General features: G+C 21.8%; 2 protein-coding genes across 2 annotated transcripts in view; both read left to right on the top strand.

The window, feature by feature from the left end:
* Positions 1–10,028, top strand: part of LOC134830376 (myotubularin-related protein 6) — a 147,616-nt gene extending 137,588 nt beyond the window's left edge. Inside the window, exon 7 of the transcript XR_010161970.1 lies at positions 10,014–10,028. The gene's annotated coding sequence lies outside the window, so the exon portion shown is untranslated. The remainder of the gene's footprint in view (positions 1–10,013) is intronic.
* Positions 1–17,597, top strand: part of LOC134829122 (uncharacterized) — a 106,897-nt gene that overhangs the window by 307 nt on the left and 88,993 nt on the right. The window lies entirely within an intron of this gene.

Raw genomic sequence — 17,597 nt, 5'->3', positions numbered from 1 at the left:
TGAACAAAAATATGGAATATTTATTCAGACTCATAGACAAATATTTTCATGTTTATTCGGGCGAAACAATTTCGAACGAAACACAAAAAAAAATAACAAAGGCATCTTTTACAATATTTGAATCCTTTTTTCTCTTGTATCATTGTCAATAGTAATTTATTTTCAATTTCGTTTGTCAAATCCAATAAATTTGTGCCGAACAAACGAAACGAACGCACAAAGACAATGGAGAGATGTTTTGCCAGAAAGAAAGACGAAATAATGACGGGTTGATTTGCAAAACGAGAAAAAAAATCAAAAGAAAGGGAGATGATTGATGACCTTCAATAGACTCGTCGTTGGATGAAACAAAAGTCATTTCTACGAAAAATACGAATTTGTTCATTAATTTATTGCTCAAAGAGACGATGATTGCTCCATTTTTCCATATTTTTATCGATTGACACGCGTCAAAGTTTTATCCAAAGCTGCTCATTATATTGTCGTTATCTGTCACGTCGCATCACGTATGAAGTTGGGGAAAAAACGTTCTTGGCCAATCGATAAATATTGTAACAATTTTGCAAGACTTTGGGTTTTTTTTGCTTTGTGAATGGAAAATAAGAAACGGCAAACTTTGTTTACGCACATTTTTATATGAAAAAAGTTTTTCATTGCGTTTTTTTTTCTTTGACATGAACGGGATTTGTGTTTTCATGAACAGGGTTAGAAAAAAATATTATATAACTTCAAGCTAAAATTTTGAGACGAAAAAAAATTTAAAAAAATTATTTTTTTTAAATAAAATTTAAAAAAAAATTAAATTAAGAAAAATTAAATAAATTAAAAATATAAAAAAAAAAAATTAATAAAAATAAATAAATTTTCATAAAATAAAATTAAATTAATTAAATAAATTAAATTGTATTTTTAACTACATATAAAAATGTATAAAAATTGTAACAAAAAAAATCATAAAATAGTTTAAAATTTTAATTTTACTTACTCGTATTAAAGTATTTATTTATTTTTTTTGTATTTTTATTTTTAATTAAAATTTAATAAAAAAAATAAATGAAATAATTTTTATTCAAAATATAATAAATTAAAAATATAAATTTTCTACTGTTGAATACTTTTAACTCCTTTTTTTGAATAAAAAATTAAAATTTAAAAGATTTTTAAATAAATATATTTTTAACTTATTTTTTAATTTTTTTTTATATTTAATTTATTTTTATTTTTTTATTTTTTTTTTGTGAAAAGCTTTTTTTAATTTTTCTTTATATTAAATTAAATTTAATTAAATTAATAAAAAACAATTTTTTTACTCTTTAATTATTTATTTATTCATTATTATTTATTTATTTTAATATGAAATAATTAAATTTCTCACAAAAAATATTTTTTTTATTCTTTAAAATTAAATTAATGAAAGTATGATTTTTTTTTATTCTTAAAGATTTTTTTTCTTAACATTTTCTTTTAATTATTATTTATTTAAAAAAAATTAATTTTTAATATTTTTAATTAAGAATTGTTAATTATTTTTTTTTATTAATTTATATTTATTTTTTTTTAAATTATTAAATTAATTATATATTTTAAAAATATTTTGAAATAATTATTATATTTAATTTTTGATTAATTTTAATATTTTATTTTTAAATGAAAAAAATTTCTCTCTAAAAAAATATTTTTTAAATTTAATTTACGAACCCTTTTCATGTATCAAAAAAAATTTTTTTGTCATGTTTAACAACCACGAACAAGGTTTAAATATTAACACTTGCCATATATATTAGATGTAACGACATTTTTTTGCTCTTCAGCACTTTTTTCACTCACATTTAAGTTTTTTATTCAAAAAATTTTATTTCTACATTTTTATTTAATTTTTTGTTTTAATCCCGCAACATTTCCCATTCTATTAATATTTTTTTTATTCTCGCAAAAGAAAATTATGATTATTATATCATCACTCACATCCGAAAAAAAAAACAATTTATGAGCTGCTGGCAGTAGTAACGCATGGCATGGTCATAAAATCCGCACAAAAAAGAAGTAAAAACTTATTTTCCTCGCATGACATAACTTTTATGTTTACCTACTTGAAAAGAAACGATTATTGGGCAGGATTTGTTTCATTCGCCACACCAAGAGAGCAAAAAAAATGAGAGAACTTGAACACAAAAAAAAAATGAAATAATAAATACGGACTGAAAAACTTTTGTTGGGCGAAAAATAAATTTTTATGCGAAAGACAAACTTTTCCCTACCACGGCACTACTTTTCCATAGAGCTCCGTAATAACCTTTGTATTGAGGTTACTGAACATCATTTTAGGGATTATCCTTTTTTTTTGCTTCTTTGTTTGTTTGTTAAAGTCCATTAAAGCATTAAAATGTTTGTTGTTTGGGAGCTCTTTTAAAAAATAATTTTAAATAAAATTGTCGGTCTCCATGGAAATGGGAAAGAAGAAAAAATTAAATCATTAAAAAACCCACAAATTCCAGAAAAATTTTTTTAATGAACATAAATTCCGTGAAACCTTATTAATTATAAATAAATAAATAATTTTTGGGCGAAATAAATAAATAATTGGAATTGACGGCAATTTATCACTTCATGCTGCGTGATGCACTTTTTTAATATTATTTTTGTTACTTACACATGATTTCATCCGCATACAATTCGAAAAAACAAATTATTATTTACATTTTAATGATTAAACTCGTAAAATATCGCTAAATAATGGAAACATTGCATTCGCGCTGAAAACAATTATTTTTTATTTTATGTCTGGCCCTCTTCAATTGTTAAAAAAAAAATGTGAAAAAAACAATAAATTTTAATTTAATAATAAGATGATAATTATTCCTGCCTGTGATGATGACGATGACGATGAAAACGCAGCGAAAACATGTTTAATTAAAATGCTAATGAGTTTGTTTGTTTTGCGGCATGAAAAACATCAACTAGGTAGCAAATTGTAGAATGACAGCGCAGAATTTCAGTGAAAAATGTTACAATATTGTAAAAAAAAGTTTGGAAAATTTTCCCTTTTTTCCAATGGAAAATTTTCAGTTTTTACTGGATTTCGAAGAAAAAAGGAGAATTAAGCTCAAATTAATTTGTTTGTTTTAAAATGTTCTTAAAATTGCTTCAAGTTGTTTGTAAAAAATATGAAATTAAAAAAAATCCATGGAAATTCGTGGAAAACTCATGGAAATTTGTGAAAAATTTAATGAGTTTCCCAAAAAAAAAAATAATTAATTGAAATAAAATTAATTAAAATATTCGTAAGAGATCAATTAACACTTGGTTAATGGATTTTCATGAAAATTTCGGAAAATTCGTGGAAAATAAAAATTTTCCGGAAAATTGTGAAAATTTTAAAACTTTCTTGTTTAATGAAGTTTTTATGAAAATTTAAAAATGAGTAAAATAAATAAACATTTTTTTTAATTTAATGAATTCGAAAACTCGGAAAATTTTTTAAAAATTTTGAATTTTTCGGAAAATTTTTAAAAGCTGAAATTTTTTCTCAATGAAGATTTTTAAAAAGATAAGTAACAATTTATTTTTTAAACTTAATAACTTTTTTTTAAAAGTGATTAAATGAAAATTCGGAAAATTTTTATAAAATTATTGTGAATTTTTCGGAAAATAATCAAAAGCTGAAAAACTTTGTTAATGAAATTTTTTACATGAATAAAAAAAAAGTTTTTTTAAATAGTTTTTTCAAATTTTAATTTTTTAAAAAATAAAAAAAAATTGAAATTTTCTTTTTGGAAAATTTTAAATTTTTTTTTCAGAAAATTTTAATGAAAAATTATGAGTTTTTTTTTAAAATTAAAATTTTTAAAAAATTATAAATTTTACCTTTATTTCAAAAAGTATAAAATTTTATTTGTTAAATATTTAAAATTATTTTTTACAAGTTAAAAATTTAAATTAAAAAAAATATTAACAAAAAATTATGAAAAGTATAATTTTTTTTAAAAATTATAAAAAAATAAAAAATTTTATTTTTAAAGCTCAAAAATAAAAATATGTAAACAAGAAAAGCAATAAAAAAAATCAAAAATTTTTCTGGTACACATTTGTTGGTTTTTAGGTTGCAATTTTTTTTATTGCGCTCGGAAAAAAATTATTCATATGCAAACTTTTTCCTGCAAAAAGGATTTATTGAAGCTGCGATAAAAATATAAAAAAAACTTTATTCTCTTCTATTTCTAAATAAATATGTATCTGTATTGCTTCCGTGATTTATTAATGCAGTGATAAGAAAAGTAGAGAAGAGAAAAAGGGCGACTTTAAAAACTTTTGCGGATGTTTGGAATAGTTTTTTATGGGTTGTTGTTGAATATATTTTTTGGGTGAAAACTCTGAAAGAAAAATAAACTTTTGCGGGATTTAGACATTAAAGAAAATATTTTAACGACCAATAAAGCAAATTCTTTCGGAAAATTAGTAAACAAAACATCAAACACTTTATTAGCTGTTCAGATTTTGGGAACAAGAAATTTTTCTTGTAATTTTATGAACTCCTTGCATGCAAATAAAGTTGAGTTTTAATAAAAGTTTTGAGTTACGATACGAACGAATTTGAGACATAAAGTTGTGTGATGTGATAGAAAAACGAGGCAAACTTCAAAAAGAGCATTTTATGACTGAATTTGTTCGCAGCGAAGGTACAAAGTTCGTTTTTACGACAAACTAGCAGCAATAAGTTCGACATTATTATTATGTAGGTTGAGGGGATTGGATTGGAAGAAAAGTTTTGCTTGAGCGTCACTCGGTTGCGCAATTTATCTGCCTGCTGCCTACGTTACGGGCGAAGATCTCACGTAGTTACGAAGAAGTTGTAATGATGATGACCTACAGAGCAACTATCGCTTGGTTCGTACATAAAGATTATTGGTTCTGAGTATTTGTGAGAGTTTTATAGATAATTGATGGGATTTCAAAGATGGTTCTTGTTTTATAAAAAAAATTGAAGCTTTGAGTGATAAATTTCTTTTTTTATGAGATTTTTTTAGTAGATTTTTTTCTAATTCTTTTTTTATTTTTATTTTAATTAATTAATCTTTATTTAAAAATTTTTTATTAAATTTAATTTTTTTCAACATTTAAAATTAAAATAAATAAAAAAATTTGAAAATAAATAAATAAAAAATTATTAATCATCTTTTAATTTTGTTAACATTTTTTTTTATTAATTAATAATTTTTTTTTTATTTTGTTTAATTTTTTTTTAAACAATTTTTTTTGAAAGATTAAGTTTTTATTAAAATTTAAAAAATTTTAAATAAAGTTGATATTAATTTTTTAAAATATATAATTTTTTTAAAAATAAATTAATGAAATAAATAATAAAAAAAAAATAATAAATATTTTTTTTTAATTTAAAATTTAATTAAAAAATTAAAATTAATAAAAATAAAAAAATATTTTTTTAAATTTTAATTAAAATTTTATTTTTTTAAGATTAAAAAATTTTTTTTTAAAACATTAATTTTTTTTCTTTTCAAAACTTGTTTTAATGACTATGTGAAATTTTCTTACTTACAAATAAATTTTTAAAAAATCTTAAAAATTTTTGTAAAAACTCGTAACACGCAAAAAAATCTAACGCAAAAAATTTCACATCATCAACATAACTTTTATTTAAAGAAAAAAAACCAAGCATGACCAATTTTGGTTCATTTTAAAATAATTCAACGCATAAATCATAACGTAATACTATTTCACGCACCACTTAATTGTCTGGAAGATATTGTTCTCCCTTCTCTCGAAACATTTCCTCCTTGCAATTTTTTCTCTAAACTAAAAATGATAATGAAATGACCCAAATCATGTTTTAGATCGGAGGCAACAGAAGGAGAAACGAGGAAACGTAAAAATAAATCATCTGTGAAGAAAATGGCCTGACCGAACATTAAGGAAGCAGATATTTGACTTTTGGGAAAAATTCCTCAAGATTGCGGAAAATTGTTTAATGGAAATATCGAAATGTCACAAAAAACACACGTTTTGACGTCAAGCGAGCGACAAGGGTTGGCAGAAATTTAAATTTTGGCCGAAATGTTGAAATTAGCATCAATCAAAACATCACATCAAAAAACGAGGCAATATTAGATTAAATGTGATGCGTCGATGACAGCAGCTCGGGCGAAGGGACAACAATAACACAAACAATTTTGAATAATTATCTCTCTGTGTTTATGACAGCCAATCATCAATATAATTTAATTAATTATCGCTTATTACAAAGTACGCGCGAGAACGGGGGGAGTTTTGTTGCAGCTGCATGGAAATTTATCGCATTGCTGTCACTGTGCAAAATTATTAATTTTAATTAAACAAACACGACGCGAATGAGCAACGTGGCACCATTACCTCATCAATCCAATTAAAATTTATTTGCCGTCGTGTGAGTGTCGCATCGGCAGAAACCCGGGGAAATAAGGTATTAATTGAGTTAGACCATCGGCGAAGGCGAGCGTTGTTTATACATTCGTGACACGTGTAAAAATTTGATTTGTGACTGCATGGTGATTAATAGACGCTCTCCTAATTGAGTCCCGAGCGGAGATGAGAGGAGATCGAGAGACAGTTTTTTTTTTGCTCGACATTAATCACGGAACACGCGAGGATTTATTTGTTTTTGTTGCCTTTTATTGCTACTTAATCAAGTCACGTAAGCAACGTGATAACGCTTAATTAATTTATGTTATGTTCTCGCTTCAGCTAATCGTCGTGTTTTACTAATTCAAATGTTTTTTTTTCTCTTTTGGCGAATGATGTTGCTGTTTTTTTTTGTACGTTTGTTTATTTTGGCTTGATGAAAAAAATTGGCGCGCAAAAAAAAATTGCTTTAATTAACGAATATCTGAAAATTTGTGGAAAATTTCTTTGGTAAAAAATTTAGACAATTAATGGTTTTTTAGTATTTTTATTTATTTTTTTTTATTTTAAAATTAAAAAAAAATTATTTATTTATTTAAAATTAAATAAATTAAAAAAATTTTTTTTTTATAAATTTTGTTCTTTAATTTTTTTTTGTTACGTGATATTATAAAAATTAAATTTTTTTTATTTATTTTAAAATTTTATTTTTTAATAAAAAATTTATAATTAAATTTTTTTTTTTAAAAAAAAATAAAAAAAATTAATTAGACAAAACGTTTTTTATATGAAATATTTTTTTTTAAGAAATAAAATTATTTTTCAATGACTAAAAAGACATAATAGCAAATAATTTTAAATAATTTTTATTAAAATTTAATTTTATTTATTTTTTAAATTAAATTTTAAATTCAAATAAATTTGCAAAACCTTTTTTAAAAAATTAATTATTTTTTATATAAAAAATTATTTAAAAAATATTAAACATAAAATAAAATAAAATAATTAAATTAAAAATAAAAAAATTTTTTCTTAATATTTTAATTAATAATTTTTTTTTTATTTTATTTGTTAAAATAATATTTTGTATTAATTTTTAATTAATAATTAATTAAAAAAATAATTTTTAATTTTTAATAATTTTTTTTAATTTTTTTAATGATAAATATGATTTATAAGATTATTAAAAAAATATTTTTTAAAATTTATTTTATCAATCAAAATGGAGTCGTCTGGTTATTTTTAAAAAATTGCCTTTCTTCTCTATTTAAATATATTTAATTCAACTAATATTTGCATAACTTCTCATTCATTTAGTCTCACATTCCGCAACGTGTGTTCATTATTTTATTCAATTTATCAGACTTAATAAATTAAAAGTACGTATTATATTATTGCTTTTGTTAAATTTATAAATAAGACTTCGCCACACGAGCGAGTGCGAACAAAACAGGAAACCTCATCTCTCGCATTAAATTAAAATGGAAATTCGAAACATAAGAGGATTAAAAAAATATTTAGAAAACCTATAAAAATTTAAATGAAAAAGAGTGAAAGAGGATATAATTAAAACATTCCCTTATTATTATTGTTTTTCTGTCTGTTTGCCGACGAAAAAGTTTAAAACTTTTTTTTTCTTCTTTTAAAAAAAAATTTCTTCTTGCTGGTAATTTATTACGATTATTTCTGAACAAGATTTTTAACGGTTATTAATGATACCAAAACAGATCCGGGCGCAAAAATCACAAATTGGCGAGCAAATGGCAGCGACGTGACTGTCTGCCATCAATAAATAACCGAACGCAAAAAATTTAAACTAATCGAGAATTCCTTTGAGGAACATCATTTACTTTAATGATGCAAATTTACGAAAATATTTGCGGGCAAAAAGAAAAAAGTTCGTTGCTCTGTTTAAGGATATTTTACTGATTTTAGCGGCGGTTGAATGCCATCCGGGTAGAGAGCTGTTTTATGGCTTTAATGACTGCGAATAAAGAAGAATGGCAGTCGACGTGTATCGCTCGCAGCTACGACTCTTAACGAGGTTTTTCTTCTTTTTTGTCTTTTTCTCTCTCGGGTATATTTATGCGTCTCTCGGAAATTTTTTTTTTATAAAAGTCTCGTGGAAAGAAACGTGAAAAAAAAATTTTTTTAAATCAAAAATATTTTATTCAAATTAAAATTTAATTATTTTTCGTGAAAGGTTGCGTAATAATAATTATAATTAAATTTATGTAATTTTTCATTTTTTTTAATAAAATTTTATTTCACAATAAAAATAAATTAAATGTTAAATTTAATGGAAACAATACAAGAAAAAAAAACTTCAAACGAAATTTTTGCCACATAAAAGCAGAAATTCAAGTAGGAAACTCGCAGAAGAGTAAAAATAACCGTAAAACATTTACCTTCTCAATTTAAAATTTGAGTGTTATTTTTTGTGTTTATATTGCTTGGCTTAACTTCACCTCGTAGTCTTCTTTCTTTCGAGTTTTCAAGTATTCTCACAAGCAAAACTTTTTCTTTATTTTTTTTCCTTTGTCTCTGCGTTAAATTCTGTTTTTACATTTTATTTAAACCATAAAGAGAGACAAAAATAGAATTTTTTGTCGGAAAACGACGAAAGAGAAACGCAAAAAGTGCGTGGGAGATTACAAAAAAAATCTTTTATGTCTTCACGCTGAATGCGTGCGCCTGGTTATTCAGTTCAGTGTCTGGCTGGTTAAACTTTTGAATGAAAAAACAAAAGAAAAAATTATGTTGTTGATAAGAGAGGAGAAGACGACAACATAACGCGAAGTCAATGACTCTTGAAATGTTTTTCGGTAATTTTTTTAATGAAATTTTATGAGGGTATTAGTGAAAGTTTTTAGCAGGAAGAATTTTTTTACGGCGGAAGTGATAATAATGAGAGATTTTAAATGAAAATTTATTGTTTTTATTGAATGGTTGGAGTTGAGTTTTAAATTTTATGAAATAGGAAAAGTTGAAGTTCATTTAAAATGATTTTAATGAAGAATTTAATGATGAGGAGTATGAAATTGTGAAATGAGGAGTATTAAATTGTGAAATTTTATGGAATATTAATGTAAAAGGATTAAAAAATGTTCATAAATAGTTTTTTTAAATAATGAGGAGTATGAAAAAGTGAAGCCAAAAATATATTTTTAATTAAGAGGAGTAACAAATCGTGAAATAAGAATAAAAAAAAAATTAATTAAATTAATAATCGGAAAAAAATATTTTAATAAAAAATTTAAATTTAATTATTTATTTAATTATTATTTTTTTTTTGTTTAAAAAAAAATAAGTCAATTATTATTTTTGAATTAATTAATAATTTTTTCTTAATAAAATTCATATTTTAATTATTTTTTTTATTATATTTTTACAATAAAATTCAATTTTTAAAAATATTAATTGAAAAAAATTTAAAAACTGTAACTTTAGTTCGAAAAACCTTTTTCTGAATATTGAGGAGTTAATAAATTGTGAAATGAGGATACCTTAAAATGTGAAATAAATTTTTTTAAAAATAAATTAAAAATTCAAATTTGACTTCTGATGATTTTATAGAATTATAGTTAGTAGTAAAGAAATAAATTTAAAAAAAAATTGAGGAGTATAAAAATGTGAAATGAGGAGTACAAATATGTGAAAAATTATTTTTTTAATGGGAAACTTATGCGAATATTGAAAAAACGACTCAAAAAAAATTTTTTAAACCATGAGGAGTACAAAAATGTTAAAATTTTAATTTTTGAGGAGTAAGAAAATGAAAAATTCTCAGAAAAAATCTAATTTTTAATAGAAAAAAATTTTTTTAAATAAAAATTAAAATTCTGTTCAGCAAATTCTCTTTGAATTTTAAAATCTTAATTTTTTTCACTCATCCTCCATATAAAAAACGCGCGATATACTTTAAATTTATTCATCATTTGAATATAAATGATTTATTAAAAACAATTGAGATTTGTATCATAATAACTTAAGACAAGACTTGACATCATTTTCTCCCTTTTCTCCATCAACTTTCGGCATGCGTAGGTAATAAAGGCGTCAGATTACACAAAAGATTGAATGACAAATCAACAGGAAGCTGCGAAGACGATGAACGTCGACGACAGCTAATCACTTAATTTACATTGAGCTCTCCTCTTTTGAGAAATTTTTGAATGTTTAACACTCATTATTATCATATTTTGTACGTCATCATCATATTCATCATTGCCCCGACTACCGAAACTTTCGTTGGCAATGTCATGCCATGCGCCTGTAATCACGTCTTCCAAGTTCTTAAATAACGCAAAAAAAAAAATAAAGAGCGAGCCAAGCCAAATATTGTTTATTCTTCTATTTACATTATCTCCATCTTTATCTGGCCATTAGTTTTCATGGCATTTTAATGGAATGGATGGAGAACGTTTGTTTTGGCAAGACAGAGCACCGATAACACGCAGAGTTTTGTTTATTGGATGAGTTCGCCGTAATCTAAGTTGTTTATTTAAGATAAAAGCGAAATTTTTTTTGGAGATGGAGTGAATTTTGTTTTTTATTTATTTTAAATAATTATTTGAAAAAATATTTTTTTTTTCATTAAATGTTAATTAATTTTTTTTATTTTAAAAAAATTAAATTAAATTTATTTTTTTTAATTAAAAAAAATATTTTTTTATTTATTTTTTTTTATTTTTATTTTTTTATAATTGTTAAAAAATTAAATTTAATTTTTTTTAAATTAAATTAAATAAAATTAATTTTTTTTTTAAATTTTTAAATAATTTTATTTTATTTTTTATTTAATTTTTAAATATTTTTTTCGTTTAATTTATTTATTTAATTTTATTTTTTTTTATTTTTATTTTATTTTTTTTTTTTTTTTTGATAAAAAAATGAAAATTTGAATTTTTACGATGAACAAAAAAATTAATCCCATAAATGTCAAATATGTTAACCTGCGAAATTCAAGCGAAATACCTTAATTGAACTCAGTTTGTACCGCGCCATCCAATAACGCAATTTCGCAGTTTGAACCGAAATTAAATTCATTGAACAAAAATAAAATAAATTTTTCGCACAGGAAGGGAAAAAATTCTTTCGCATGACCGATTATTTTTAAATTTCATGCAATTTTTTACATATCCATTCGGTTATCTGTGGAATTCACGAAAAAAAAAATTAAACAAAATAACAAAAAATAAATAAAATGAACTGAAAAAAAAAAGTAATAAAAAATTTATAAAAAAATACAAAAATCAACAGAAGGTAAAAATTTTCCCATAAATTGAATTGGATGCATGTCACTTATTTTTCCAATTATTCACGGGTCAGTTAGAGAGGGTCAATAAACCCCCGAAAAAATTTTTTTTTCCAAATCTCCCGGGAAAATTTTCCATAATTAATTTTATTGCTCATTTATTGCTATTTAATGAAGATAAAATATTCAAAGCACTCAGCATGTCACTGTTTTGTTCATTAAAAATTGAAACGTGAAGTACAATGACCTACACGCCATCGAATGAAAAAATAAACCTAATTTACACATTTTTCGCATATGCACGAGAAAAATGTAGGTTTGGAGTAAATTTTTGACACTAATTGAGTTCAGAACAACGATTGAACGTGGAAAATCACTCAAAGTGTGCAAATTTGGTAATTTTTTGTTGAACAAAAAAAAAGGTAACAAAAAATATCAATAAAAGTACCTGACGAGAAAAAAAATCACAAATTAGTGATGCAAAAGTTGTTTTATTTGATGATCTGATCATGTTATTATTTTTTTTTGTATTGCACGGAGGAAGCGCGTGTGTGAAAAATGGAAAGAAAATGAGAACGTGACAGCGGAATTTGTGAAAAATTATCATGGGTTTTAATTTTATTTATGAGAATTTTTTAAAGAGATGTAAAAAAATATGAAAATGACAAAAAAATTAAATAAATAAATAAAAAAAAAATAAAAAAAAAATATTTAAAAAATATAAAATGTAGGTAAACAATTTGGTAAAAAATAAAAAAAAATAAAAATTTAATAAAATATTTTTTTTAAATTAATTATTAATTTAATTATTAAAAAAAAATATTTTTTTATAATAAAATATTATTTTATTAATAATATTTTATTAAATAATATTTTAATTTTATTATTTTTAAAATAATATTTTAAAATAATTTTTTTTTTAATAAAATATTTTTTTCATAAATAATACTAATTATAAAATATCTTAGCTCGTAAATATTAATTATTATTTTTTTAAATAAATATTTTAAATAAATATTTAAATAAATAAATGAAGAAAAAATAGATAAAATAAGCAAAAAATAATTTTTTAATAAAAATTATTTTTTTTAAATTATTATTATGACTAAAAAAAAATTAAAAATATTTTTTTATTAAAATTTAATTTTTTAATTAATTATTAATTTAAAATAAAAATATTTTTTATTGATAAAATTGATAAATATCTCTAAAAATCAACTATTAAAGTAATCTCCTGTCAAAGTTTTCTTCTTTCTTATTTTTCTTATAATAATTCAACGTTCCTCATGTTAAACGATGACGACAGCAAAAAAATAAGAAAAATAAATAAAATGTGATGAACATCATCATTAATGTTACTCCAAAGTCGATATCTGCCATGAATAACAATAATTTTTCCTTCGATATCGTTCGTTATTTCCCATTTTTCATCGTGCGTTTCGTATTTTGGCCCAATTTTCATGCAAATGTTGCGAAAATATGCGGCGTGACGGAATCCCGAAGAAAATGAAGATAAAGTAAAAAGTGATGAAAAATAAATAAATTAACTGATATCGCTTTAAATTTTATATTTATTCTATTTTTTTTTAGGATGAACCAAAATTTTAAAAGATTTTTATCGATTTCACCCTAAATAAAAAAATAATTTATTGATTTTCTCATTTTCTTCCGTTTTATTTTCTTATTTTTGCGATTCTGCAGGATATTTAAACAAAATTTTCCTTTGAAATTTATCAAATATTCCTTTTGTTCATGTTCGTTCCAATTTACGAGGCAACTTAATCGGACTTTGGAAGAAAATTTTTCTTTTTCAAAATCAAACAGAATGTCATTTCTTGTGACTTGAACAACAAAATATTTGCCGAATGAAATGGAACGTAACGAACAACAGCTGTGACGTGACTGGAAAAAGTAAAAAAAAAACAGAAATAATAAAATATTAAAAAGTCAAGAAAAAGTTTCATTTTCTCGCTTTTTCCCTCGGTTTTGCGTATCGGATGAGGGTTAATAAGAAATAAAGGGACAAGCGGAGGTTGTTATCATGAATATTTTTGCAAAAAAAAAGACATGAGAAAATGAGAGACAGACAGTGATTGTGTAACTTTTCAATGGGTGTCACGTGGAAACTCATTGTCCTATCCTCTAACGTTCTGCCGTCATGTTACTCGATACTTGTTTCATTTTTTTTTTAATTTAATATTTTTTGCAGATAAGGCGATTCGAATATATTTTTATTAAATTTTTTCGTTTGAGAAAAAAAAATATTAAAAAAATTCAAAATAAAAAATTTTATTTATTTAATTTTTTAAAATTTAATTTAAAATTAATTAATTTCTAATTTTTTTTAATTTAAAAAAATAAAAAAAGATATTATTTTAATTTAAAATAAAAAAAAATATTTTTTTAATTTTATTTAATTTTTTTTTAATTTAAAAAATAATTAAAATTTAATTAAATATTTTTTTTTTTTGAAAAATTAAATTTTAAATAAAATTAATTATTTTTTTTTAAATAATAATTTAAAATAATAAAAAAATATTTAATGAAATTTTTAATTTAAATAAAAAAATATTTTATTAAATTTTTATAAAAGGGCAAATGACAAAAAATTTTAATTAAAATTTGAAACCGCCTAAAATTATAAAAAATTAACAGTTTGGGTCACAAAATTTTCCAGAATATTAAATATCATCGTTAAATATTGATGTCATGGAGTAACTTTTGATTATATTATATTAATTATTTTGAAACACACACGTAACCACACACCAAAGTGCTTTGTGAAGTAGAAGGTAAACAAAAATATTACATGAAAAAAAAAAATCAATTTTACGGAAAATCATGTAAATTGATATTTATTAAATTATTGGGTGGCAAACAAATTAACATATAAGCCACACACCCAATTTTTGCCGCCGCCGAAAAGCCTGAGGAGTTAAAATGATGATGATAACAAAAACAAATAAAGGTCATAAATTACGAGGTTTTGCATTACATTGCGATGGAAAATGCAAATTCATGCATGGAAACTGTATTTTCAAAATTGATATGACGGCATTTCATTATGAACTGGATTATTTTTCGGACATGCATGGTAATTGTTTAGCATCGTAAATATTGTTTTTATGTGAATATTTAATTTTAGAATGAATAAATAACATAAACAAGGATAGATTCGAGGGATTTGTTGATATAATTTGAGTGACTTGATTAATTTTGTCAATTTAAATAACAATTTTTTTAATTAAAATGAACGGAAATTAGATGAAAATAAAATATTTTAACGAAATCTTGTAATTTTCAGGATTTCATTCAATTCATTTTTTTTAAAAAAATTAATAAAATTCAAAATAATTTAAAAAAAAATAAATAAACAATTTAAAAAAATTCTAAAAAATTTAAAAATAAAAAATTAAAATTCAAAAAATTATTTTAAATAAAAAAAAATTAAAATAAAAATAAAAAAAATATCAATTTTTGTCAAATTTAAAAAAAAATTATTTAAAAAAATTTTTTGTTTAAATTAAATTTCTAAAAAAAATAAAATTAAATAAAAAAAAATTAAAAAAAAAAAATTAAAATTTTTATTTTATTTTAAAATTTAATTCTAAAAATATCAGAAAATTGATTAATATTTGAAATATTGTTTTTTTTTTTTAAATAAAAAAATAAAACAATAAAAATTAAAAAAAAAAAAATATTTAAAAAAATTGTAGTTTTTTTAAACAAAAATTTAACTTCTATAAATTAAAAAAAATAATTAATTAAATTTCTTTAAAAAAAAAAATAAAAATAAAATTTTTCATGAAAAGGAAAATTTCTTAAAAAATAAAAAACATAGGTATTTTAAAATAAATCCAATATTTGATAATTCAAAAATCATGTTGTCTCCTAAAAATTCTTATGAATCGAAAATTTCTTTAAAAAAAAATCCAATTTTAAGCAAAAATCTCTGCCAAAAGCACTAAATTTTTTCAATTAATCCCCAAATTGACGGAAATATTACATGATCTCAAAGTAATTCGCTTCCGAGAAATAACAATTACTGTAATTGTATCACATTGCAAACATTTTTAACTTTTTGCCAAGTTGCCAACTGCTTCACTGAACACATCAGCGCTTCCACGCAAACCCACGCGTGTCTCAATAATCGCACATAAAAGCCTTCTATTTACGATCTAATTTAGCTAATATGTCACTAATACCTTACTTCCTCTCCTCGTGTCGTTAAGTTTTATTTTTTTCCAAAAATCAAAAATATACCGAAAAACCATGGAAACGATTTTTCCGCATCGAAGGTGAGAGAAAAAGTCTTAAAAGCAAAAAAACAAGAATGAAAAATAAAATAAAATTTTGTGCGTGTTCAATTTCCGTCGATTATTTCCTCTTATTAAGGAGAGAAAAATGTGTGTTTTCCTTTCCTGTGTCTCGTGGTGCGAAAAACCGAGAAGAAAAGCAACAAAAAAAGGGAAAGAGTAAGCATAAAATCGACGATAGAAGCAAATGTGTGTCTGTACAGGAAAAGTTGTCAAATAAATGAGGCATGATAATGTTTTTTGAGTCAATTTTCGCAGCAGGTACGATAAAAAGCGACACAAAGTAAGAGACTCTCACACAGGTAAATCGATAATTTTTATTATTATTTTAAGTAATTTTTGGAATTTCGCTCTTTTTGAGAGTTTAAAGAACTATTTTTAATGGAAATTCAGTCGTTCATGCTCCAGTTACTATTTGCTAAGTAATTCCTTTCAATTCACGATTTTGGCGTGCAGAGTTGCAGTAGTGCTCGAAAAATAAATAAAATATAAAGACATTTTGATAGTTACTTGAGATAAAAGTTTTTGCCAAAAAAAAAATTATTTAAGCGCATTTATTTTTTTTTTAATTTTTAAAGAAATTTTTTAAAAAAATTTAAAATATGAAAACAAAAGTTTCAGATCTTAAGAATTTTTATAATTTTTTTTATTTTAATAATTTTTATAATAAATTAAATTTTTATTATTTTTTTATTAATTTTAATAATTTAAAATTTATTTTAAAAAAAAAAAAAATTAAAAAAATATTTTAAAAAATATTTTAAAAAAATATATTTTTTTTCAATAATTTAAGTTTAAAATAATTTAAAAAAATATAAAAATTTTTTAATTAATTAAATTTAAAAATAATTTTTTTTTAATATTATGTAATCATTTTAATTTTTTATGTTTATAAATTTGAAAAAAATCTAAACTTTTTAATAATTTAATTTTTTTTTTCCAATTTTAGTTATTTTTAAAAATTTTAAAAAATACTTTTTTTAATTTTTAAAATATTAAATTTAATAAAAACTTATTAAAAATTTTTAAAATTTCTTTTAAAAATTCTTTAAAAATATTTTTGAATTATTTTAAAAAATTCAAAAATATTTTTTTTTATTTAATTATTAATTTTTTTTATTAAAAAATTAAATTATTATTATTAAATTAATTAATTAATTATTAATTAATTTAATATTAATTTATTTATTTTAATTTATAATTAAATTAAATTTAATTTATTAAAATAATTTTTTCAATATTAAAAAATTTTATTAACAAAAAAATCAACTCCTAAAAATATGCAATTAATTTTATTTCGAATTTTTTACTTTTTCAAGTTATGCAATGAACTTCACATTTGAAATTTGCGATTTTATACCAATTTAAAATATATTTTTAAGTTTTTTTTTTTACAGAAACCTTCTCTAAGCTTCAAATGATATTTTAGATCAAACCTCATAAAAATTTTCAAAATAATTTTTCAAGTTATCGCGTTACAAAATCGGTATGCCCCCAATTTCAGACTCATTCACTGCCAAAAAAGGACATTTTTCGTTAAAAATCCTTCAAAACACAATAAAAAGTTTGAAAGGCACTCACACAATAAGAACCAATTTTCGTAATTTTATATCTTCATCTTCTTACTTTCC

Source organism: Culicoides brevitarsis, chromosome 2 (assembly GCF_036172545.1).
Source record: "Culicoides brevitarsis isolate CSIRO-B50_1 chromosome 2, AGI_CSIRO_Cbre_v1, whole genome shotgun sequence".
NCBI classification, from domain to species: Eukaryota; Metazoa; Arthropoda; class Insecta; order Diptera; family Ceratopogonidae; genus Culicoides; species Culicoides brevitarsis.
The sequence above is the reverse complement of the archived record's forward strand: the minus strand, read 5'-3'. Positions and strand labels throughout refer to the sequence as shown.